General features: G+C 40.1%; 1 long non-coding RNA gene across 1 annotated transcript; it reads right to left on the minus strand.

The window, feature by feature from the left end:
• Nucleotides 1-16,519: 16,519 nt before the first annotated feature.
• On the minus strand, nucleotides 16,520-27,955 carry LOC139706753 (uncharacterized). Its single transcript, XR_011708403.1, has 3 exons — nucleotides 27,840-27,955; nucleotides 17,052-17,166; nucleotides 16,520-16,599 (listed from the first exon to the last, which is right to left on the minus strand). It is a non-coding gene; the product is annotated as an uncharacterized lncRNA (long non-coding RNA).
• Nucleotides 27,956-27,978: the final 23 nt, after the last annotated feature.

A 27,978-nucleotide genomic window follows, 5' to 3' on the forward strand; every position in this document is an offset into this window, starting at 1 on the left:
AATTCTGAATAGAAACACCTGTAAATGCAGCTGATAAACTCAGGCTCAGTATGCAGTTACTGCCTAGGGAAAGAGATTAAAAAGTTCTGGATGTGGGCGGTAAACTCAGAAAAATGCAAGCACAACAACCCAGGCCTGCATCTTTGTTCATAGAAGCTTCCTGGGGAACAACAGACAAACATGGAGGCAACTTCAGGATCCCCACAGAACCACATCTAGGGGAGAACCTGGAGGTGGTTGTCATTAGGGCCCCTATGTCTCACCTCTGATTAGCTTAGAGGACATTATGCTACAGCTTCATACCTCCGTCCCAACTTTTAATTTCATCTCTTTCCCAGGTTGCAAATGCATCCTGAGCTTGGATTCTGTTGATTGATTAGCTTGTTTAATGTTGCGAAGAGAGCTATTCCACTACCTGGTCCTGATGCACAACCTCTGAAATTCACTGTTCTGGTTATTCAACATACATTTGCATATTTTAGCTAAAATACAGCCCATCATCCCATGTTTTGATCTAAAAGGATGGTTTAGCAGTTGTTGGGGTTTGCACACTCTGCCATCTGAGCAACTTTCTCTGTGTCCAGAGGCTGCAGAGGTGTTATCTGTTGTTCCAATTAACTTTTCCCTTCATTTTCATTGAGCCATAGTGGCCCTGAGGTTAGCAACTGTAGCTCCAACCCACCGAAATCCTGCAGGTCTCCTCTGGGTGAGCAGAGTGTCCCTGCCTCCCGGGGACTGGTGGCATCTCTGTGGGAGTGAAGCAGAACAGGTGAGCGCCTCCTCAGGCTGGGGAGCCTGGAGGAGAAAGGGCAGAGCCGTGGTGCACAGATGCCAGGCCCACAGTTTCCACTGCAGGATAAACCAAGCACCTTTCAGAAACCTACAACCTGGCTTCTGTCCGCAGGTACCTCCTATGGGTGACACAAACAGAGGACCTTTTTGGCAGCAGAGCATGGAGACCCGGAACCCCTGAAGCCACACCTGGGAAGGGCTAGTGCCCTCCAGGCTCCATAAAGTCAATTCAGGGCGCTGGAATGGGAGAAAGGGCTGCATTCCAGGTCGTGATTTCTGAGTTCTAATTCCGCTGCACACTGGCCCAAGCCTGCATGGTTTGGCTATGTGATTTAACAACTCTGAGCTGTAGTTTCCACCCTCCGCCAGGCGGTGGCAGTGCTGTCCTGGTTCCCACCAGATGGGCAGCGAGGAGCTGGTGCTTTCAGGGTTGGAAAGCACTCTGGGGCTCTAGCACTGCCACCCTCTGTGCATGGATCCTGCTCCCCTCTCCATAGCTCTGTATTCAGCTTGTACTCACGCTTCAAGTCACTGCAGCCATAACGTAATTCCACATAGGTACTTGCCCATACTTCAATGTACCCCACATTGTTTGGAGAACCATGCAGTAAATGCCCTCATTTGCAAGGCTGGGGTTTGGCTCAGTGACTGAACGCTTGCCTCATATATGTGAGGCCCTGGGTTCAATCCTCAGCACCACATAAAAAGAAAATAAAAATTAAAAATAAAAACTAAATGCCCTCATTTGCTATTCCCCCTTTCAAGACTTAAACCTTTCTTTCAAGTTTTGGATCTGAGATTTCTCAGTGTCCGATGCAAGTAGGTTTGGTTGTTCCTTCATCTAAGACTGGGCCCTGCAATATGGTGGGGCCAGAAGCTGATAGGCATGATGTGGTGTTTACACATGATATTGAGGCTGGGACAAAGTTATGTCTAGGAATAGTGACTGAGCCTATGTAAGGAGTTTTGAGAACTGTTGAGTAAACACCCAGGCCCTGCCTCTCTGATCTTGAGTCTGAATTACCCAATTAACAGGTGGAATGGGAGCTACTTCTACATAGCATACATGAAAGCAATTCACAGGAGAAAGGCAGAAAGGAAGACTGCAGAAGGGATCTTACACTTGGCTGGGCTCTGGGCACTGCTCTGACCTGTGGCACTTCCACATGGGGTAAGAAGCCCCGCCTCCTTACTGCCAGGAGGTTCCCTGTCCTACAGACACCAGGTTGTCCTCATCTTGGACACAAGAGTTTTCCACCAAGGCCTTCTGTATTTCAGCAGAAGTACAGTGTCTAAGCCCAATGGATGCTACTGCAAAGAGCAGGTAGCTGCAAAAGGGGGATGTGAAAGGCTGGCCAAGGGGAAGTAAATGCAGGTTTGCCCTTGCACAGAAATGGGCTTTCAGTGAAATGGGCTTTCAGTGGACACACTTTGTGCAATAAAGGGGCTAACTCTGAGATAAACAAAATTGATAAGTATTTAGCCAAACTAACCAAAATAAAACAAGAGAAGACTTACATAAATAAAATTTGAGATGAAAAAGGGGAAATCACAGACATTACAGAAATTCAGCAGAACATTAGGGACTATATTGAAAACTTATATTCCAATAAATTGGAAAACCTAGAAGAAATAGACACATACAACCTGCTAAAACTGAATCAAGAGGACATAGAAAACCTAAACAGACCAATAACTAGGAATGAAATCATAGATCATGGTTCACCTCCCTGGCTGCAAATAGACATACTGCTTCATAGATTGAAGGATCAGGAGGTTAGTGCCAGGAAACTGGGTCAAAGACTTTTTTTTTTTTTTTTTTTTTTGGTACCAGAGATTGAACCCAGGGACACTTAACTACTGAGCTCCATCCCCGTACCTTTATTTATTTATTTATTTAACTATTTTATTTTTATTTTTTTTCCAACTATTTTATTTTTAGATAAGGTCTTCCTAAGTTGCTTTAGGGTATCAATAAGTTGTTCAGGATGGCTTTGAATTTGTATTCCTCCTGCCTCACCCTCCCCAACACTGTGCCTTGTCCAGATTTCTTATTATGACTCACCAACACACATAAAGAAATAAAAGGCATATATATATATATATATATATATATATATATATATATATATATATATATATATATATATGCTTTTCAACTTGAAAAAAGAACTTAAATACACACTGCACTAGCAAATATGAAAAGATGCTTAAGGTCTCATTAATTATGGTCATGTAAGTTAAAGTCACAGTGAAATTTCCTCACTCCTGTTAATATAACCATTATCAAAATAATTTAAAATAGCAAGCATTGGTAAGAATGAAGACAAATGTGTAACCTGTGTGTGAAATAATTGCAGTTTCATCAAAAAGTTAAAATTAGAATTATTAGAATTATCATAGTACTCAAGTCTATTCCTAGGTTTTTACACCAAAGAACTGGAAGAAGATATTCAAAGCAAAATGTGTATGTGTTCTTTCCATCTGTTTAAGTCATGAAAATGAGGGACAGGCTCATAAAGAGTTCCAGGAAGAAAAATGTGGATCTGAGTAAAAAATTATAATAGTTATGGTGTTTCATCCCCCATTAAAAAAAGAAACTGTCAGCTCTTTTCAGGGAGCACAGCAGCCCTGTGATTCTTGCTCTCATAGAACACCACTTAGGTGGGTCTCCATATACAGCACAGCAATCCTGTATGTTCCTGTCTCTCCATGTGGACATGTGCAACTCTGCAATTGTTCACATTTTAGATATCAAGTTTCTTGGATCTGCCAGTAGACATGATCAACCTTAAGAATCCTTCCATCAGAAAACTCCAGTTTTCTGGATATAGAATTCAACAGTATTGCACATCTATCCATCAATAGAACCCCAGTCATCTGTCTGTACAATTGGTGCCCAGAAGCCCTGCATTTCCTGCTATCATTATCCCAGTTGCCTGGCTTTGAATATGGACAGAAGTAGCCCTGGCATTGTGGATCTCCAAATAGATTCCAGCAGCCATGGTAATTCTGAGACCATGAGCATTATAGACCACTAGCAATGGAAATTCTGGACAGTATGATTTCCTGACCACATAGAATCCCATTCTCCTGTTCCTGATGTACAGCCCGTCAGTACTGTGTGTCTACCCGTCATGGAAACCAAGTTGCCTGGCTTTTCTACAGCAGTCCATCAGTCCTTCACATCCTGCCATCATAAGAACCCATTTCCCTAGCTGTCCACAAAGAGCAGAGCAAGTTTGTAAGTCCCGACATCACAGAACCCCAATTTTCTGTGACTTCCATGTAAATTCAAGAAGCCCTGCAATTTCTGCCATCATAGAAACCCAATTGTCTCCCCTTGAACATACACACCAGCAGCCCCAGGAATCCTGTCATTAGAGAAACCCATTTTCTCTGCTCTCTACATTAAAACCAGCAGCCTGGCAATTCCTGCCATCATACAACCAAGTTAACTTGCTCTCCAAGCAGATCCCAGCAGTACTGTGAGGCATACCATAAATTTCCCTTGCTTACACATGGGGTTCAGCAGCTCTGTCAATCCTGCCATCATACAGCCCAGTAACCCAGTGAATTCTGCCATCTTACAACACCAGTTACCTGCCTCTCCATGTGGACACCAGCAGCCCTTGGATTTCTGATATCATGGAGACACAGCTTTCTGTGTCTCCATGATGATTGCAGCAGCCCTGTGTGTACTGCTGTCATAGACAACAGTTCCATATCTTTCTATCTAGAAGACAGTAGTCCTAATTGTCCAGTCATCAATAGAATCCCGGTTCCCTTATTACCAGAGTCCAGCAATACTGTGAGTCCTACCATCACAGAACCACACTTCCCTGATGTTTCTCATAAATCTTGGAGCACTTCAAGTCTTATCAACAGAACATCAGCTTCCTTGTTCGCCATATAAAAAAGCAGCAGCTCTCGGAGTCCAGACATCATTGACTCCCTATTCCATTGCTTACCACTCAAAACCATCAGTTCTGAACATCCTGCCATCACAGGCTGCAGATCCCTTTGCTACACAATGAGTCCCTCCAGCTAATTACAGCCCTGACCTCTAAGACGCAGGCTCCGGAGCAGCGCAGACCCCTCTGCATTAAGGATGCGACCACCGCCTGCCCGGTCAGAGGGAGCTGTCGCTCTCCACCTGACCTTCACCTTAGGACCTTGGCGCCCAGTCAGAGTTCCGAAGGCGGCCATGGACGGCGCGTTCCAGGGCGCCCCTCTCCTCCGGGCCGCCATATCCGCAGCGCCATATAGCAGTGGCAAGAGCCTCTGCGCCCCGCTGCCCCGCGGTCCCCCGCACGCTCCCATCCGGCCTGCCGCGCCGGCCCTCTTGCTCTCCGACGCCACCGCCACAGCAAGACGGGAGCCTGCGCTCACCTGGGCGGAGGCAATCAAGACGGACAGCAGACCCACAGTAGCGTCCAGGTGAGCTAATGGTGTGCACGGGAGGACCAGCAGAAGAGAGAAGGAAGCGCGCCCGCACTGGGCTGCCTGCCATTGCGCTTGGCCTCAGTCTAGCCCCCTGAGCCTCAAGGGCGGGGTCTCTTTCCAGGTCGCGATCTGCACAGTCGCGCAGCTCGAGCTGGGATTCCAGGGTGAGCGGCCCCAGGCCCCTGTTGCTCACCCAAGTGAACTCCCAGGAAAGCTAAAGCCAAGGCTGCCCGGTGTCCTTGCAGCGGGAGGTTCCATAGAAAGGAATGGACTTGAGTGAGTCGGTAGACCATGGAGTCGGCTTCTTTGGGTGGTGCTGCTTGCTGCAAACGGTGCCCTCCTGTGAGCCCAAGCAGAGACACACTAGAAACCACTCACGGAGCTTAAGCAAAACCCAACCCGTTGACTGTTGAGCATGAGTTAAGGCTCCAATGCAACAGTATCGCATCTCAGTGTCATAGGAACTTAATAACCTGTGTTTGCCAAGTACAAGTCCTTCCTAGTAACTTATTACCATGTGGTATTTTATAGAAGTTGACTGTGCTACTATTCTCATTGTTAAAACAGAGAAATGAGTTTTAAAATTATTTAGAAATGAGATAATTATGGAGGTCTGTGTTCTGTGTTAGTAATGATATGATACTTGGTTTCACATATCATCACCTAAAGGCCTCCAGAGCAGCCTCCTGTATTGTTTGGTAATTTTAGCAGGCCCCCTGTCTTGCAGAGTGATGCCAGTGTGGTGAGTTTTCTAACACTCATCCTTGAACCTCTCCATGCCAAAGAGCACTTATCTGGTCCTATAGCCCTGTGCAGTCACAGCCACACCTTCCACCTGAACATCTTTAGCAACCTCTTCAGCTTCAAGAGCTCAACCCTGAACTATTACTTTCTTAATTCCTCATTATGACAAATTTTTTACTCTCACCCTCCATGTGAAAATTATGTGGTTTTTCTTTTTTACCACAAAATGTTACCAGGATTCTACTAAAGTAACTTGAAAATTTAAATCATATCTTTCTCCATTTAAAAACATGTGGTGAAGGGCTGGGGTTGTGGCTCAGTGGTAGAGTGCTTGCCTAGCACGAATGAGGCACTGGGTTCGATCCTCAGCACCACCTAAAAATAAAATAAAGAAATGTTAATGAAACAGCTCCCAGTGAAAATGGAGATGCTAATCCAAAAGTCCTTCCTGCCCAGATTACTTCTTTGGCCCACCTGTGCCCCACCCTATATTCCATCACTGAAAGACAACAGAACAAAGGACAGGAATGGGGGAAAGCTGGATGAAGACCTTAGCTATAAAAAGGGGAACACATTCACCCTTCCATGGATTCCACCTCTTGGGTCCCCTTCTTACTCCAGGGAGGGGAGAAGTCTTTTCTGCTGTCCTTTAATAAAGCCTCTATTTTCCACTCTGAACTTGCCTCCACATGCTTCAACATTGGGGAAGCAAGGACTCTTCAACGGTAAAACAGTGGTAACACATCTACAACTAAAAAATAAAAATAAAAAAACAAAATAGTGACACCTTTTTCCAATTCATTAAGCCTCTATTGATGTCAGTATAACTTACAGACATTTGAGAACTCAGTGGCCACCATAGGTGGGAGATCAATATGACAACAATAGTTCCAAGGTCATCATCCACACATACACCTTGTATCTCAGACAAACTCAAAACAACCATCAACATCAGTGTAATCCAGAAGCCCCTATGGAACAAGAAGCTCTTTCAGAGGGTCCATAAAATGAAAACTTTTCATGGTATAATACATTATTTGCCTTTTTATTATCATCATTTATCATATTATCATCATTTCATATTTGTATAGCAGATTTTGACCAGAGACTACCAGACTTACATTAACCCAAGAAACTGAATGCAGAAGCAAATTTCAAGAATCTGGTATTTTATCATGCTAGAATTTAAAATATTTACAAAAGAATAAAACAATACTGCTCTTCTCACTTTTTAAATTATTATTTATAACAATTTTATGTTAACTTGTAATGCATTTATAAGTGTGTGTGTGTGTGTGTGTGTGTGTGTGTGTGTGTTGTGGTACTGAGGTGTGAGCCCAGGGATGTGGGCCACTGAGCTACATCCCCAGCCCTCTGTTTTATTTTGAAACCCAGGGTCTGGATAAGTGTCCCAGGCTCTCCTCAAACTTTTGATCCACTTGCCTCAACTTCCCACGTCCCTAGGATTTATGAATGTGTGCCAATGTGCAATTAGTAAATTACTAATTGTGATAAGCAGAATAATGGTCTTTCAAAGATATATATATGTTTCATCTGTGGCTCATTTGTAGAGTGCCTGCCTAGCACATGTGAGGCACTGAGTTCAATCCTCAGCACCACATTAAAAAAAAAAAAGGTATTGTTTCCATATACAACTAAAACAATATTTTTTTAAAAAAAATTCAGTGTAGCTATTATATTAGTTTCATATGTCACAGTATGAATATTATATTAATATTTAAGGCCATAGGGAAGCTAATATACTGTTTTTAGATGGTATATATGAATATATAAATTTAATATATATATATATATATATATTTAAATATATTAAATTTTAAAAAGTATTAAAGCCCACGGGCAAATATTTTATTAGTTTTAGGTGCTAGTTTATCAATATCATACTAATATTAACGGACCTTGGCAAATGTTATAATATGGATATCATATTAGTACTAAAAGCCACAGGACAGCTATTATATTAGTTTTAGATGCTATAATATGGACATTGTATTAATATGAAAGGCCACATGAAAGGTATGTGATTAGTTTTAGGTCTACAGTATGGATATAATACTAAATTACACATTTCAGCTACTATGTCAGTTTTTGATGCCATAATATGGATACCATATTAGTTATAAAGTTCACAGGGGAGCTATTATATCCATTACAATTTCATAGTATGGATGACATGTTTGTATTAAAAGGTCACAGGCAGCTCTTCAGTTTTAAAACTAATATTATATCCACATTATAGCATGTAAAACTGATATAACAGCTTTCCTTTGGCCTTAAAGCTTCCCTTTGGTCCACAAGGGTTCTGTGTTTGGGACTGGGGTCTCTGATGGCTTCATGAATGTGGCATGCTTGGTGGCTAGTAAGTTTCTGTGCCAAGATGAGGAATGTCTGGATGCTAGGAAACCTTCTGTGCAAAGACACGGGATGCCTACCTGCTGTAGCAATGCCCTGCATTAGAAGGCTTTCTGCTAGAGTCTTATCGGATTTGACCTTGATCACAGGCACACAGGTCCTGGGAATAAAGAAACACTCTTGTTATACAATAAAAATGTTTCACCAAGCTCCCATGCTCCTGGACCTGCCCACCTAACAGTAACTGTAAACAATAAACTTTCTTGATAGCTACACAAATCTTCTAACATTGCATATTGTAACTGTAGAATGTAACTGAGGAATAAGCTGTATAACGTTGCTGACTCTATAACCTTCCAAATGACACAATAAACAATAGTATATTACTAATGCCAATGACCAAATACAACCTATTGATATAAATAAAGCTGGCAGCGTGACCATTCTGCCATTCTGTCTTTCTGACTTTGCATCTTCTCTCTCTGTCTCTTTTTATTTTCCTTACATTTAATATTAATATCCATACAGTTATCTATAAAGCTAATAGCTACCCTGTGACCACATTATTGATATTACATTAATATTAAAGGCCACAGGGAAGCTATAATATTAGTTTTAGTTGCAATATTATGGATATCATAGTAGTATTAAAAGCCATTGAAGGTATTATCTTAGTTTTGGATGCTATACTATTTATATCATAATATGATTAAACACCGCAGGGTAACTATTAATTTTAGATGCTATATTATTGATATAAGAGGCCAAAGGGCCACTATTATTTCTATATAGTACAGTATTGTTTTAGTAAGCTTTTTTGCCATTGTGTCTAAAATTCCTGACAAGAACAATTTTTAGAGAATGAAAATTTTATTTGACACTTATATTTTCCAGGTCTCAGTCCATAGAAGACCAACTCCATGGCTCTTGCCCAAATGGTACAGAGGTAGGAAGCAAATCAAGACATAGCAAAGAGGAAGCAGATAGAGAGTTCTGCTTACCAGAGACAAATATACACTCCAAAGAAATGCCCCCAGTGACCCACCTTCTCCAGCTACACACTACCTTCCTACAGTTACAATCCAGTTCAACACTATCAGTGGATTAATGCACTCACTAGGTTAAGGCTCTCATAACCAAATAATTTCACTTTTAAATCTTTCTTGCCTTTTCTCATACATGAGCTTTAGAGTAACACTTCATATCTAAACCATAACATTGTGCCCTTGCCCCCGCAAAAGTTCATGTCCATCTCATGATGCAAAATACATTGAGTTCATATCCAGGAGTCCACATGTTCTTAACAGTTCCAGTATTCCCCAAAAGTCAGAGTCCAAAACCTCTTCTGAAACTTAAGGAAACGTCAGCATGAGAGCCCATAAAAATCAAAGCAAGCTACATAATCCAATATATAATGGCATAGATTAAACATTTCCATTCTACAAGTGATACATAGGGGCATAGAAAGAAGAGATGGGACCAAAACAAGACCAAAATCCAGCTGGGCAAACAAGATCTGTAGTTCCATATCAAGCATGCCAGGCGAGCGCATTACTGCTTGAGCCACATCCCCAGCCCAACAGATTACTATTAAATGCCAGAGGTCAGCTATTATGTTAACTTTATATGCTATCATATGGATATGCTATATTATATGGTTTATTGCTATCATATGGATATTTTACTTAAAATGACAAGGGGGCTATTTTATTAGTTTCAGAGGGCATAATACGGATAAAATATTAATATTAAATGCCACAATCTAGCTATTATATTAGTTTTAGGAGATATAGTTTGGGTATCATATTACCTATAAGGGCCACAGGGCTAATATTTTATCAACTTTAGATGCTATTATGGGTATCATATAAATATTAAGGCCAAAGAGCAACTATTATATCAAGTTAAGATGCTATAATAAGGATGTCTATTGATATTAAAGGATACAGAGCAGCTATTATAACAATTTTAGATGCAATACTATGTATTACATTAGCTTTATGGGCCACAGGGAAGATATTATATTAGCTTGAAATGCTATAGTACGGATATTACTTTAGTATAAAAGGCTATAGGGAGGCTATAATGTTAGTTTTGGATGTTATGGCATGAATATTATATTAACATTAAATGTCACAGGGAAACTATTATATATCAGTTTTAGATGTTACACTCTTAATATCATATTAGTATTAAAGGCATCAGGGCAACAATTGTATTTGTTTTAGATCTATGTCATGTATGTTATTGTTTCAGTCATCTTTTTCACTGCTTTAACCAAAGGATCTGACAAGAACAATTTTAAAGGAGGAAAAGTTCATTTAGGGGCTCACAGTTTCAGAGATCTCAGCCAATAGATGGCCAACTCCATTCCTTGTGGGCTTAAGGTGGGTCAGAAGAGTGTGGTGAAGGAAAGTGGTGATCAGGAAGCAGAGAACCTAGGCTCAGCTCACCAAATATGTACCCCAAAGGCACAGCCTCAATGACCCACCTCCTCCAACTACACACTATCAGGCTGCAGTTTCCACTCAGTTAATTCCTGTCAGAGGATTACTAATTTGGGTTAAGGCTCTCATAACCCATCATTTCACCTTTAAACTTTCTTACATTGTCTCACACATGAGCATATCCAAACCAATTATATGGTATTAAGGCCACAGTGCATCTATCATTTTAAATGCTGCAGTATGGATATTATGTTACTATTAAAGGCCACAGGGTAGCTAATATATTTTATTAGCTTTGGATACTATAGGATGGATATCATATAAATATCAAAGGCCACAGGGCAACTATTGCATCAGTTTCAGATGTTCCAATATGAATATCATATTAGAATTAAACACTCCAGGTCAATAATTATGTACTATTAGATACTCAAGTATGGATATCATGTTAGCATTAAAGTCAACATGGCAGTTTATTGATTTTAATACTATCCTAAAAATATCATATTAGTTTAATGGCCACAAAGCTGACATTATATTAGTTTAAGGTGATACAATATCATATTAATACTATAGGACCTATTTGCCAGTTTTATATGGAGCACCTGTTTATCAGTTTTAGATTTATAATATGGATATTAAATGAATATTAAATTTCATAAGAAACATTAAATTGGTTTCACAGATTATAGGAATGATGTAACATTAATATTAAAGGCCACAGGACATCTATTACATCAGTTTTGGAGGCTATAATATTAGTATCAAAAGCTACAGGGGAGCTATTAGTTTAACATGCTTTAGCATGGATGTGACTTAGTATTAAATTCTATTGCACATCTACTTACTTGTTTTAGATACGATAGTTTGCATCTATTAGTAATAAAGACCTCTGATATCAGTTTTTTTGCTATGATATGGAAATCATATTAATATTAAAGGCCACAGAACAGTTATTTAATCAGTTTTCCATGCTATAGTATGAATAACATACCAGTAATAAAGGCCACAAGACAGCTATTGTATTAAATTTAGAGGTCACAGTATGAATATTATGATATTAAAGTCTAGAGGGCAGCTATCATATTAGTTTTGGATGCTACATTATCAATATTAAACGACACAAGGAAGTTATTACATTAGTTTTACATGGTATATTATAAATATTATATTAGCACTAAAGGCCACAGAGCACTTATTACTTTAGTTTTAAAAAGCACAATATGTTTATCATATTACATATCATATTAAAGGGCCCAGGCAGCTACTGTATTCAGTTTAGGAGCTACAGTATGGATAGCATATTAGTATTAAAGTCCACAAGGTATCTATTATAATAGTTTTAAATCCAACAGTATGGATATAATATTTGTCATAAGGACATAGGACATATGTAATATTAATTTAAGATTCTGTATTATAGATATAATATTAATATTTAAAGCCAGAAATCATCTATTATGTAATATATGCTATTATATGGATATTATAGTAAGATTAAAGGACACAAATCATCTATTATGTTAGCTTGAGTTGCAGTAGCATGGATATCATATTAGTATTTAAAGCCACAGTGCCACTATTTTTTAGTATTGGATATACTGTAGCACAGATATCATATTAATATAAAAGCCACTGGGAAGCTATTATATTAATTTTGATGCTATACTATAAAAATTGTAATAGTTTTAAAGTTACAGGGCAGCTACTATATTACTTTTAGATGATAAATTAGCTATTATATCAGTTTCAGAGGCTACAGTACAAATATCATGTTAGTATTAAAGTGAACAGGTTAGATATTATATTGGCATATAATTGTCATAGGGAAGCTACTAAATTACTTCAATATGCTATAATATTGACATTGCATTGATATGGAAGACCACAATTCAGCTATTGTATCAGCTTTAAATACTGTAGTATGAATACCTATTAGCATTAAAGACCACAGGGCACTATTATTGTAGTTTTAGAAGCTTTGGTAAGGATATTATATGGCTATTATAGATTACAGGCAGCCATTTCATCAGATTTAGATCAACAGTATATTTTATTAATATTAAAGTTTTATAGCCTGTTATAATTATTATATTACTATGGAATTCTACAAGGCTGCTATATTATCAGTTTTTGGTGCTATAGTATGTATGCACTATAAGTATTAAAACATCACTTGACGGCTATTACATTAATTTCAGAGGCCACAGTTTTTATCTCAATATTAAAGGCTACCAGGTAGCTATTATGTTAGTTTTAGATGCTACAGTATGGATACTATGTTTATATTACAGGTCACAGAGAAGCTATTATATTAGTTTTGGGAAGGTATAGTATGGACATCTTTAATATTAAACACAACAGACACCTATTAGTCTTAGGTACTATAGCATGGATATCATTAGTATTAAAGACTACAGGGAAGCTATTATAATATTTTCTAGGTACCATAGTGCATATCATATTACTCTTGAAGGCCAAAAGGAAGCTATTTTATTCATTTTAGAGTCTACAGTATGAATATAATATTAGAATACAAGGCGACATGGAGACTATAATGATGCTACATATGGATAAAATTAGTATTAAAAGGCTACAGGACAGCTATTCTGTTAGTTTCCGAGGACAAAGTATTGATATTATACTAAAGTCAAAGGCTACAGGGCAGCTATTATATTAGCATTAGATGCCATAGTATGGCTATCATATGACATTTATAGGCCACAGGGCACCTATTTTATTACTTTTAGATGCCATAATATGGATATTAGTAGTAAAGACCAAAATTCAGATATTATATTGAATTTATGTGCTATAGTATGGATATTATAAAGGTATTAAAAACCACAGGGCAGCTGCTATAGTACTTTAGGATGCTATAGTATGCATATTACATTAATATTAAAAACCAAAGTCAGCTACTATTACTTTTAGATTGCATATTATAGATATCATATTATCATGAAAAGACACAAAACAGCTCTTACATTAAGTTTATGTGCTTCTCTGTGGAGATTTTATTATTACTGCAATTCACTGGGCAGATAGTATATTAGTCTTAGATGCTATAATCTGGATATTACATTATAATATCAATAGTATGGGTAAATATTAAAGGTCACAGGGAAGATATTATTATATTAGCATTAGATGCTACAATATGGATATCATGTTGGTATGAAGTCCACAGGACAGCTAATATATTACTATAAAATACTATAGAATGGACATAACATCAGTATTAAAGGCTACAGTAGAGCTATCATATTTATTTTACATGGTATACTAGGATATTATATTCATATTAAATTCCACGGGGAATCAATTATATTAGTTTGTCATGCTATAGTATTGATACCACATTGATGTTAAATGTCACTTTCCTGCTACAATATTAGCTTTAGATTCTAGAATAAGGATATTACATTAGTATTAATTGCCACAGGGAAGCTATTTTATCAATTTTATAATAGATGGATATCATGTAAGTATTTAAAGTCACAAGGTAGCATTTATATCACTTACATTTTATAGTATTGATTTTATACTAGTATTAAAGTCCACAGGGCAGTTATTATATCACTTTTTGATGCAATAGTATGGGTAAATATTAATATTAAAGGCCAAAGGATTAGGGTTAGCACCCATGGATTTAATCCCCAGTACCCTCCCCCCAAAAAGATTAAACTACTCTAAAGTAAAACCTTAGGACATGGTTATATTTTCTCAAACACCTACTTGTTTAATTATTCATACAGTTATTACTAGTAACTGACACTCTTAGCTAGTTCTGTATTTTATTATGAACATTTATAACACAAAAATCAAATAGTTCAAAGTAATATAAAATTCAAAGTATGTGGGCTGGGGTTGTAGCTCAGTGATAGAGAACTCACCTAGCATGTGTGAGGTGCTAGGTTTGAGCCTCAGCACCACATAAAAATAAATAAATGAAAATGAAGGCATTGTGTCCAACTACAACTAAAAAAAATTTTTTTTAAAATTCAAAGTATATGCCTCTTTTACATATTTTATGTTGAAGTAATAACATATGTTAACTTATTATATTTTTATGCTGTCACTAGGTTCTAGGTTTTCCTTCTTAAAACGTGATCACTACAGAGGAAAAAAATGACATTTTGGAGATTTTATTTCAAATCATGGTTTAACTTTCCTGAAAGAGTGACTTTATAAAAAAAAAAAAAGATGTCTAATTGCAAACTGACTCACTGTGACTGAATCACTTATCCCAAAGAATCCTTGTCTCTATTTTATTTCTATGCATACATTTTAGCAACAATATAATCAAATATTTGTCACTGGGACAAATAGTCATAGAACATTCATTTCCTCCAAGACCTCTACAAGAAGTGGTGAGCCAAGAGAAGCAGAGGTGTCAGATCAGTCCAGGAGTGATATTAGATGCTGCTGTGTTGTGGGAAACTCTACCTTTTAGAAACCACAAGGAGCTATGGATGCCCAAACTCTTGCATGAGTCCAAATCTAGTTGAAATTCTAAGTAATTTTATTGTCACTAGCTCATCATGAAGCTAATGACAACTAAAGGATCTATGGGGCTGGGGATGTAGCTCAGTGGTAGAAAGATTTCCTAGCATGCAGGAAGCCCTAGGACCAACCCCCAGAACCACAAAAGAAAAAAAAAAAGAATTTGGATCTTATTTGTGTAAACAAATAGAAAATGAATAATCACTCCTCTTAAGGAAACATGTTAGACCTAAAACACTTGAGACTCTCAGAATCAAAATACTCTCCTTATAGTGTATTGCATACCTAGACCATCATGAACAGTGGTGTCACATCATAAAGCATGTTCACATTAAGCATACCATCAAAACAACAAAAAAGGCTTTATTGACTGTTGATAAGAAAAATGAACATAACCTACCTTAGGAAATTATTAACACAACATTAGGATAACATTAGGATAAAATGTAATCATGGCATTTCCCACATGTAATAACTCTAAATACTAATAAATACATAATTTCAAAAGAAAGTCAAATTTCTGAAATCAAAAGCAAACTGATACATTTTTAAATAAGATTTTGAACAGAGGCAAAACAAAGAGTTCTCCCACAAGAATTCCTGACAACATAAAGTATCATGCTCATTAGAAGGCCCATCCCTTTGTATGCAAGGAATAAGAGAACTTTCTGATGGATGTAGAACTTTAATAGGACATATGGACATGCTTTCTAAATTTTAAAGAAGAAAAAATATCTTTTTTTAAAAAAGCTTACTTTTAGTAAATGTATCTGAATTGCAAAAAAGCAGCTACTGACTTGTCTCTTACATTTTGTAATGATTTGTATCTCAGGAAATTTCATCTATAGTGGTTTTAAATATCATGAAATATCAATAGTTGACATTAAAAATATCATCCCTCTTCTCTTTTAAAACTGATTTGAAATTTTCTTAGAATAATTTCATTTGAATTTGGAAGAGGCACTTTGGTATATGTATGTATGTGGAAATACATGACCTTTTTTTAAAATCTTTATTTTTAGTTGTAGTTGGACACAATACTTTTGTTTTATTTACTTATTTTTATGTGGTACTGAGGATCGAACCCAGGTCCTTGCATGTGCTAGGTGAGTGCTCTACTACTGAGCCACAACCCCAGCCCCAATACATGATCTTTTCAAAGCATACCTCTCATGCTTGAGTCCTGTCAAAGACATCTTCTGTGTGTGTGGTGCTGGGATGGACTCTATGGCCTCTCACATGCCAGGCAAGTGCTCTGCTACTGAGCTGCACATCCAGTCTCCAAAGATACCTTAATAAGTGGAAATTAATTAAAATCATTTCATTATGAGCATTTTCAAACAATACAATTCTCTCAAACAAGCCAATTCTCTCAATCAAAAACAAAGTAAGCTAAAAGTAATTTTAAAAATATTCCTTATAAAAAAAATAGAAGTCCATAGAATTAAAAATTCTATAAAGGGCTAGAATGTGGCACAAAGGCAGAGCATCTGCCTGGCATGTGTCAGGCCCTGGGTTCAATCCTCAGCACCACATATAAATAAACAAAATAAATAAATAAAACAAAAAGATCCACTGACAACTAAAAAAAATTTTTAAAAATTCTGTAGCAAACTGAAAGAATATTAATCAAAAATTGAATTGTAAAAACCTATTGCACAGAACTGGAGACCTGGAGGCCATGGGGAATTATATTACAAAATAACTCTAAAATAAGAAAATGAATCAATTAGCATACAAAACCTTGGACTGGTACTTAGAGTTCCCCCACTGGATGGGATCCTGGGATCATCAGGGCTCAAGGCTGACTGTCATCTGCCCTTTAACAAATTCTGATTTTATTTCAAATGTTCATGATCTATAGAGAAAATAAAAAGAGAGAAAAGTGACTTTTCTAAAGTTATTTTATGGTATATCGAATTCTGATACAGTCAAGATAATTCATCCAATGCAGGATGTCAGTGTTTACACAACGGATGTTATTTGTGCACCATTACAAATATACTGCCAATTAGCACAGCAGCCAGGGAGCTGCTCATCCTAGACGAGCAGGGACAGAGTCTGGAGGAGGAGGAGGGAATGTCAGGAGGAGGAGGGGGCCTGGAAGATAAGTGGGGTCTGGAGAAGAGGCAGGGTCTTAAAGAGGAGGAGGATTGGGCTGGAGTTATGGCTCCATGGTAGAGGGCTTGCCTAGCATGTGTGAGGCACTGGGCTCAAACCTTAGCACCACATAAAAATAAATAAACAAAATAAAGGCATTGTGTCCACGTGCAATAAAAAAAAATTTAAAAAGAGGAGGGTGAGGTCTGGAGGAGGGGCAGGACAGGAAGAAGGGAAAGATCTGGAGGAGAAACAGGGTCTGAAGGAGGGGGATAATGAACCACAAGGGGGCAGGGCCTGGCAGATGGGTGAAACCTGAGGGAGGAACAGGCCCTAGAACATGAGTAGGACATAGAGGAGAGACAGGGTAGGAAGGAGGGGGAAAGTGGTTCAGGAGGACAAGCAGGGCCAAAGAATATGGGTGGGGTCTGGAGAGGGAGGCCTTAGCAAGAGAGTCCTGGAGGGGTGGCTTCTTGCTAATTAAACTCTCCACCAAAAGAAAAATGTGTGGCAGTGGTAGCTCAGTGGTAGAGTGCTTGCCTAGCATGTGTGAGGCACTGGGTTTGATCCTTAGCACCACATAAAAATAAATAAAATAAATGTATTGTGCCCTTCTACAATTAAAAAAAAATTTGAACAAAACTAAGCAAAGATTAAAGAAAAAATGTGGTTCATTATTTAAAATACAGGGGATGTATTTTTAATAAATTCTGGCTTTGTTAGAAGTAATATATTTAAACCTAGGCAGATCAGAAGGCTGAGGCAGAACGATCTTGAGTTCAAAACCAGTCTCAACACAAGCAAGGCATGAAGCAACTCAGTGAAACCCTGTCTCTATAATACAAAACAGGGTTGCCCACACCAGGCATCTCCCTCAGGCTTCTCTGAGGAGAACAGAACCCCAGGTGTCCCTAGAGACATGACACACAAGGCTCCCCACACCAGGAGTCTTCCTCAGATAACTCTGAAGACAAGGGACCCCCGGGCATCAATAGAGACGTGACCAAAGAGAGTCCCCACACTGGTGTCTCCTCCAGACAACTCTGAGGAGAAGGGAACCCCGGGCCTACTTAGAGACATGAACTGTGAGGGTCCCCAACCCTGGCATCTCCCTCAGGAAATCCTGGAAACCCTAGAAACATGCCACATGAGGGTCCCCAAGACAGGCGTCCCCCTCAGGCTGCTCTGAGGACAAAGAAACCCCAGGCATTCCTAGAGCCATGACTCTCGAAGTCTCTAAGCCAAGAGTCCGCTGAGGCTGCTCTGAGAAGGGAGCTCCAGGAGTCCCTGGAGGCATGACCCACGAGGGTCCCCAACCTGGGTGTCTCTCTCAATCTGCTCTGAGAAGGGAGCTCTGCCCCTCTCTGTGGACTGACGCAACATTCCAGTGAACTGGGGCTGTACTGGGTTGGTCCTGAGTGGGAAGCCAGCTCTCCTAACTCTCAGGGAGGCAGCATTAAAGATGGTGGCGAGGCCCTGCCCCTTCTTGGCCACGCCCCTTTGGCCATGTGCATGTGCTCCAGCAGCAAGCTGCTCACTGCTCAGAGGCGGGGCCTCTCCCAGCTCCCTGGTGAATGTCAGCACCTTCTTCCACCCTCAGCAGTTACTGAATAAAATATGTTCCCACTGCTCTAACTAGGTCTGGCTGTGGCACCATGAGTAGTGGAATCTCAGGAGAGGAGAAATGGTGTCCAGGAGACCCCCTCCCTGCACTCCACCAGGCCAAGGGCTGCAGCAGCCTGAGCCAGGTGGGCAGAGGAACAGAGGGAGGCTTCCACAGGGAGTCTAGACCCTCACTCAGGTGCCCAAAGGCAGAGACCACCTCAAAGACTTCTGGGACATGTAGTCTTTGAGACAGAGTGACTTAGCCAGGGTCTGCCCCACTTTAGAATCAGGAATTTTAAGAAAATCTGTTAATTCCCAGCCCAGGGTGACCACTGTAGGAGGGTAGAAGAACCTGAGCTCAGACCAAATTCCCAGTAGCCTATGACAGCATTCTAGATCATTCAGTCTGTCCTGCCTGTCCAACTCTCACCATAGATGCCTCTGGGAGCTGCAGGCTACAAAGATTCAGGGTTCTCAGGGATTCTAGACAGTGTAGTCTGGTGCTCTTCCCACACCGTCGTTGCCCTTCAGGACCATGGAAGCTGTGTGCCATGTCCTGGCCCAGGCACCCTGGAGGACCCGGGCAGAGGACTCTGGTGTTCCACCCATGCAGCCCTCACCCCAGAAGCCAAAGGCTACAAGTAGCACATTTACCCTCATATCCCCAGGATTCTGGGTAGTGCAGTCTTGAATTCTACAATGCAGCCAAGCTGCAGAGGTCTCTGTGAGCTGCAGGCTACTCAGGAACCCCTAGTGATTCTGAACAGTGTAGTCTGGCATTCTGACCATTCAGCCCTCACTCTAGAAGCCTATGGGGGCTTCAAGTAGCACATTCACCCTCATACACCCACCCAGAATTCTGGGCAGTGTAATCCAGTCTTCTACAATGCAGCCCCCATCCCCTGCAGCGGTCTCTAGAAATTGTAGGCTACACTGTCATTCAGGCATCCCTAGGGATTATGGACAGTTTAGTCTGGTGTTCTGCCAATGCAGCCATCACTGCAGTGAATTCTGGGAGCTGCAAGCCCCCAAGGATCATGGGTATTATAGCCTGGTGCAATGTTCAACTGTACAGTGACTACTTAGAGCTCGGAGCCCTCAGGAATTCTGAGTATTGTAGTCAGTTCTACTCAGTCAGCCCTGATCACAGAGGTCTCTGAGAGCTGGGGGCCATTGATTATTCTGGGTTGTGCAATCCACCCTACCTAAGTGGACTTCACCATCAAAGCTCTGGGATCTGTGTAGCACAAGTCTGCCTAGACACCCCTGGAAGTCTGTGTAGTGCAATACAAAGCTTCCCCCGGCAGTACTCAAAAGGTAGAGTCTGGGAGCTGCAGGCCCCCAGGGATTCTGGGTAGCATAGTCTTGCCTTATGCCTCCATAGCCCTCACTGTGGAAGCCTCTGAGAGTTCCAGGCCACATGGACATGGGCACCTCCAAGAATTCTAAGTAGTGTAGTTCAGCTCCCTACCCTGCAGTCCTCACTATTGCAGATCCTGGGACCTGTGATCCCCCCTGAGATTTCTGGATAAGGTAGTCCAGTGTTTTGCCTACATGCCCCTACTGCAAGGGCCATGAGAACTGAAGGCCACATGCTTGCCTTGGTACTGAAGACCTCACTGTGGAAGCCTCCTGGAATTGCAGGCAGCACATTCACCAGTGTGCCCCAGGAATTGTAGGTATTATAGTCTAACCTGCATAATGCACAGCTCTCACTTGGGAGGCCTCTGGGAGTTGCAGACTGCATACCCACCTGGGCAACACACCTCAACAAGGATTCTGGATATTGTAGTTAAGCTCTCAGTCCAACAGTCCTCACAACAGAGGATCCTGAGAGCCGCTGGCACCGAGATTTGTGGGTAATATAGTCCTGTGTTTTTCCTACTCACTGCAGAAAATTCTGAAACTCAAATTCCCCCTTAGGATTGTGAGTAATGCAGTTCAACAGTTTGCCCACTCACCACAGAGGATTCTGGGAGCTGCAGTCCCTGACGATTCTGGATAATGCAGTCTAGGGTTTGCCTGCAGAGTCCTGCTGAGGATCACAGGAGCTGAAGACCCCATGCTTTCCCTGGTACCCTAGAGATTCTAGGTAGTGTGCTCTAACAATACAACTGTCACCACAGAAACGTCAGGGACTTACAGGGTCAGGGTATATAGGCATCCCCAAAAGTTCTGAGCATTGAAGTCTGGTATTCTGCCCTTGCAATTCTCACCCCCAGAGGCTCTTGGGTAGAGCAGGCACCCAAAAGTAATTGGTAGCATAGTTTGATATTTTGTCAATTCAGCCCTCTCTGCAGAGGTCTCAGCAAGCTGCAGGTCCACAAGAATTATGGTTAGTACAGTTTGTCATTTGACCCATACTTCCCTCACTTCAGAAGGCTCTGGTAACTGCAATGAGGATTCTGTAGTTACTCAGGATTCAGGGTACTGCAATCCATCATAATCTTTACAACTCTCACCCTAGAGGCTCCTGAGAGCTACTTACTGCATTTTCATGAGCCCTTATCCTCAGGCCCCAGTGAGACTCCAGACACTGGGCCCTCCCTGCACCACCTTGAGGAGGCATTTGTGTCCTTAGACACTCAAGCCACACAAAATACATTGACATACCATGATAATGAGCAGCCAAAGCCTCAGTAAGAAATACTGTTGTTGTTGTTGTTGTGGGGCTGGGGATGTGGCTCAAGCTGTAGTGCACTCACCTGGCATGCGCTGGGGTGCTGGGTTTGATCCTCAGCACCACATAAAAATAAATAAAGATATTGTGCCCACCGAAAACTAAAAAATAAATCCTAAAAAAAAAGAAATACTGTTGTAAAATAAGTTCTGCTAAAATATTACCTGAGAAAGTAAAGAACATGGCAGAACTTACTTCTCAGTACACCAGGCAGTGCACAGGAAACTTCTTCCTCATGTTTTCCTCACATGGACCTCAGGCATCCTGAATCCACAGTGGAGTCTCCATGGGTAGGTGCCAAGGAGAAGGAAGCTCTGGTCCTCACCATAGATATATCCACCAGGCATCCCCAGGCCATGGTATCTTTCTAGGTGTGTCCCCAGGATAAAAAAAAAAACACTGGTCTACACCTTAGATAGAGCCCCTAGGAGTCCCTAGATGTGGCATCTCTCAGGTGGGTCCCCAGGAGAAGAAAGTTTGATTAGAGCACAGAACACAGCCCCCAAAAGCAATTGATCAGAGAAAGTGGCCCCCTGCTGGCCACTGTAGACAGTGCAGGATGCTGGGTGTTCACTGTTCAGAGCTGCACCCCCTTGTGCTAGGCAGAGTGAAGCTCTAAAATTCACACTTCTGACTATTCCAGGTCATGATTTTGGAAATCAAAAAGAAAAAGAGCCTACCATCCTATGTCTTGATCAGAATGAATGGAGATAGCAAGCAGCAAAATACATGGCCCATAGACAAAATTTCATTGATTTCAGCAATCATGTAGAGGAGACCCCAAAATTGAAGTACTTTCATGTAAGTCTTAAAGTACAATCATTCTTTCAGAAAATCTTGAAATGTTTAGAAAGAAATCAAATGAAATATAAATAAATGCAGATATACTTTGTTCAGGTCTCAATATAATTAAGATGAAATTATCTCAAACCTGACCTTAAGATTCAGTGCATTCCAGAAATTCCAAACAAACTGTTTTTAAACCTAGACTAGACAGCACTGACTGCAAGAGGACACACTTCAAGAAGCCACACATATGGACGCCAGAACCTATCAAAATACTCTCTAGACTTGCATTTAAAATGGGAAACTGTAAAACTCTAGAAGATGTGCATGACCACATGTTTCATGATGAGGTTCTAAATACAGCCCCCCCCCCCAAAAAAAAATCCATGAAAGCTGGGGATGTGGCTCAGTGGTTAAGCACCCCTGGGTTCAATCCCTGCTACCAAACAAACAAACAATAACAACAACAAATCCTTGAAAGAAAAACCTGATAATGTGGACTGTATTAAACTGCTCTGTAAAAAAAAAAAATCATATTAAGGAAATAAAAAGACAAGTCAAAGACTGGGGGAAACGTTGGAAAGTATATGTCTAAAACAAACTTGTGTACAAAATATAGTAAGACACTCAACAATAACACAACATAATGGGTACAGATCTGAACAGACAATGCACAAGAAAGATACAAGATGGCAAAGAAGCATAGAGATGACTCTTAGTATCACCTGTCATGAGGAAAGTACAAACTAAGACCCCAAGGTGCACTGCACAACTACTAAGCTGCTAATGTCTTTACTAAGTGCAGTATCAACCATGAGGATGATGAGCAGCCACAGGAACTCTTATGCATTGCTGATACAGCACACAACAGCTCACCACTATCAAAAAAAACTGGCCATTTTGCCAAAAGTTAGACATGGTATCACCATATGGTCCTAAAAATATAGACAACTGCCTCAAAAATGTATATCTAGATAACAGCAGGCAATTATATATAGTAGTTCTATTCACAATGCCCCAATAGCTTAAGCAATCAGGATGTGCTTCAATGGGTAGACAAATAGCATAACTACTATGAATCCATGCCATGGAGGCCCTGGTGTCTCTGAGCTCCCCCAGGTCTCTACTCTGGTCTGGACCCTGGACTGCCTTTACCTTTGCACACCTCACAGAGGGAAAAGTGAATTCTGAATAGAAACACCTGTAAATGCAGCTGATAAACTCAGGCTCAGTGTGCAGTTGCTGCCTATGGAAAGAGATTAAAAAGTTATGGATGTGGGTGGTAAACTCAGAAAAATGCAAGCACAACAACACAGGCCTGCATCTTTGTGGATAGGAGCTTCCTGGGGAACAACAGACAAACATGGAGGCAACTCCAGGATCCCCACAGAACCACATCTAGTGGAGAACCTGGAGGTGGCTGTCATTAGGGCCCCTGTGACCCACCTCTGATTAGCTTAGAGGACATTATGCTACAGCTTCATACCCCTGTCCCAATTTTAATTTCCTCTCTTTCCTCAGGTTGCAAATGCATCCTGAGCTTGGATTCTATTGATTGATTAGCTTGTTTAGTGTTGCAAAGAGCTGTGCCACTACCTAGTCCTGATGCACAACCTCAGAAATTCACTGTTCTGGTTATTCAACACACGTTTGCATATCTTAGCTAAAATAGAGCCCATCATCCCATGTTTTGATCCATCAGAATCTTATCTTTATACCCTAATCTTTATCTTTATATCCTACAGTTACCACCCAGTTAATCCCTATCAATGGATAATTAGGTTAATGCTTTCATTAGGTTGGTGCACTGATGCAGGTTAATGCTCTCAGGATCCAGTCATTACACATCTAAATTTTCTCTCATTGACTCACATATGAGATTTTTAAAGGACAACTCATATCTAAACCACAATAGCTATGAATACCATAAGAACATGAAAGGACACAGGGCAGCTATTATATTAGCCTTAGCTGCTACACTATGGATATCAAATTAGTATTAAAGATTATAGGGAGATACTATTTTGTTTTAGATGTTATAGTATATATATTATATTTGGATTAGAGACCATACGGCAGCTATTATATTAGTTTTTGATGCCATGTTGTGAATGTTATTTTAGTATTAGAGGCCATGATGTGGACATTATATTAACATGGAAGCTGTTGTATTAGTGTTCAAGTCCACTCTACGAATAATATATTTGTATCAGAGGCCACATGTGGACACAATAGCATCAAAGACTACTACATTAGCATTAGAGACTGCACATGGACAACATGTTAGCATTATCACTCCACCATAACAGTATTGTGACACTGCCATATCCAGGAAGGTGGCACATACCCTCTGGTGGTCATTAGGACCCAGCACAGAATGCTTCAATTCAGTGGTGTATGGGCACCCCCTGACATTCCTGAGAAATGGATGAAATTCAGTACTGGATCTAGATTACTCAAGGCCATGATTTTGGAAATTCAAACTAAAATGAAACCCAGTATCCTTGTTTTTTAAGAAATGGTGATTGAACAAGTTATTCAAACCATATTGAGTGAAATGAATGTAGACAAAAACAGAAACTCCTACAAAAATTAACTCATAATAGTCCATAACTAAAATGTGGTAAAACTAAAAGAAATCTGAAAAAAAAAAAATAAGAAAATCTATGTGATCTTAGATTTAGTGATGGTAGTGTAAATTTGTTTCTGATATGAGGGGTTGAATGCAGGGCCTCACACATGCTATACAAACTTTCTAATACTGAGCTACTTCCCCAGTCCTTGATGATGAGTTTTAACTCACAATACCAAATACCAACTGACTGAAAAAAAATACCAATAACATGGACTTTATAAAGTTCAATTTTTACGAAGTGCACTGTTGCAGGCCAACAATCCCAATTACTCAAAAGTCTGGGGCAGGAAGATTGCAAACTTGAGCCCAGCCTAGGAAATTTTTTAAAGGATGGGATATAGCTCAGTGGTAGAGCACTTGCCTAGTTTATATGAGGCCTGGGGTTCAATCCCCAGCACTACACACACACACACAATTTTTTTTCCTACTCTGTAAAACATGGCAAATAGTTATACAAAATTATGTTCAGCATCCCATATGATCAGGGAATCATAAATTAAAATGATAGTGAGGTAGTATGGCACAGCTATTAGAACTGCTGAACTCTAAGAAACAGCAGTGTACCAACAGCTGCAGGATGTGAGATACCAGCAGTCTCAGGCATTACTAGGAGAACATGTAGCATGGCCACTTTGGAAGATGATGTGCCAGTTCTTCCCAAAGCAAAAAAGTCCAATCTATGACCCAACAGTGTCCCTATAAATTATCTTCATTTAGAGAAATTCTTTGAAAAAGTATGTCAAAACAAAACTAGCATGTAATTATGCATAGCAGCTCTATGATGCTGATCAGATCATAAATAAGAACGTCCTCCCATAGCTGAATGCATAACCAACACAGAATATAAAGGAATGAACTGCCACCCTACACAGAGACATAGATAAATCCTACCTGGTACACTGCTAAGTAAAATAAGCCAGGCTGAAGACGCTACATGCTGTATGGTTTACCTTTTATGACATTCTAGAAAAGACCAAATTACAGAGGAAAAGTTGTGCAGGATGAGGCCCAGGAGCCTCCCAGCACAGGAGTCTCCATCTACATGGAGTTGCGGTGCACCACCCTTCCTATGGTTTTTCTCATGACCATCCTCCATCCTGAAGCTGCCCTAGAGCCCACCAAAAGTCCTTATTAAAGCACAAGCCCCTCCTAGGCCCCCAGGAGATTCTACAGGATTTAGGAGCTCTGTGCAAATAACCAAGGTAAAAGAATCAATATTAGAACAAAAAATGCTCCTAACACCTCTGTCACTCAGAAAATATGAAGATTTTAGGAGTGCTGTACCAGGAACTGGGTGCAGAGGCTGAATGTGTATTTTTTTTTTCTTTTTTTCTTTTTTTTTACTTTTCGGTGGACAGAGTATCTTTGTTTGTATGTGGTGGTGAGGATCGAACCAGGGCCACATGCATGCCAGGAGAGCGCGCTACCACTTCAGCCACATCCCCAGCCCTGAATGTGTATTTCTTATTATGTCAAAGCCCATAATCTGAAGCAATAATAAATTCATTGCTCATAATGAAACAATGAATTAATTATATGTCAGAAACTGGGAGCTAGATAGGGTGAGAAGTTATGATAAACAAGGGGTGAAGGCAGAGGGATCTATGTCATAAGGGGTCAGAATCCACTGACTGCATATCCGTATAAACTCACATTTTGCTTAAAACATTCACAGATGGTTCCACATAAACATAGTTATAACTAGGGGGTATGAAAAGATTAGAATACATATACACTTCTTTGCATTGTCACTTGTGTGGATCAAGATGCAAGATGAAATATGTTTTATAGACTTTTTTAAAGACCTTTATTTTATTTGTTATTTTTATGTGGTGCTGAGGATCGAACCCAGTGCCTCACACATGCCAGATGAGTGCACTACCACTGAGCCACAGCCCCTGCCAGATGAAAGATTTAAATATCACTCTCTAATCAAAGGAGTCAGGACTCTTTGAAGAAATGGCTGATACTAAGAGTAAGACAGTAAATATATAAGTCAGGATAATTTAAATATCAGAAAGAAAAAACTTTGGGACAAAACCAGAAAATATGTTAAAGGACAACAGGAGATAATGGAAAGATCTCCAATGGAAAGAATTCCCAATGGTTAAAGTAGGGATGAATTGAGCAGCAAAGTAGTATTTTAAAAAGGGGGAGGGGGGGAGAGAACAAAAAACAGCTTAAGGAAACTATCCAGATGACTGATATATATAAATGACTGAATACACAAACAAATGAGGTTGAGTAGAAACCTCTTGTGCAGAAGAATTCCATATAATTGAGAGAGACACAGTCATCAAGGAGGTAGAGCTAACTCTCTGATCCCTAAGCATTGGCTCTGCATTATGACTTCCTCCAGAAGAACAGACAATGTGGACATGCAAAAAAAGAGTAACCTCACAGTAAGAAACCTGAAAGGCCCTTCTTCAAGCAGGTGAGCACAATCAATACTACCATTTCACCTTGAGGGCATGAGATGATAGAGCTGCTTTTCATGTCAGTGACCAGCTTCCCCAGTCCAATAGCCCCAGGCTAAATATGAGAAACACAAGGAAACCTGAACGGCACTGCCTCAGCCAGGTGAGCACAGTCAATACTAATAGGACAATAAGGACAAGAGATGACAGAGCAGCTCTTCACCTCTGTGACCTGCCTCCCCCAGACCCACAGCCCCAGTTTAAATATGGAAAAAAAAGGAAAATTCAAAAAAAATTCTAAAAAATACCTGACAAGTTGTCCTCAATGCTGTCAAGGTCATCAGAAGAAGGAAGTTCACAGAAACTGTCACGCCAAGAGAAGTCTATGGAGACATGATGACTGGATGTCATGTTGGCTCCTAGATGAGATCCTAGAACAGGAAGACA

The sequence above is a fragment of the Marmota flaviventris genome, chromosome 8, assembly GCF_047511675.1.
Source record: "Marmota flaviventris isolate mMarFla1 chromosome 8, mMarFla1.hap1, whole genome shotgun sequence".
NCBI classification, from domain to species: domain Eukaryota; kingdom Metazoa; phylum Chordata; class Mammalia; order Rodentia; family Sciuridae; genus Marmota; species Marmota flaviventris.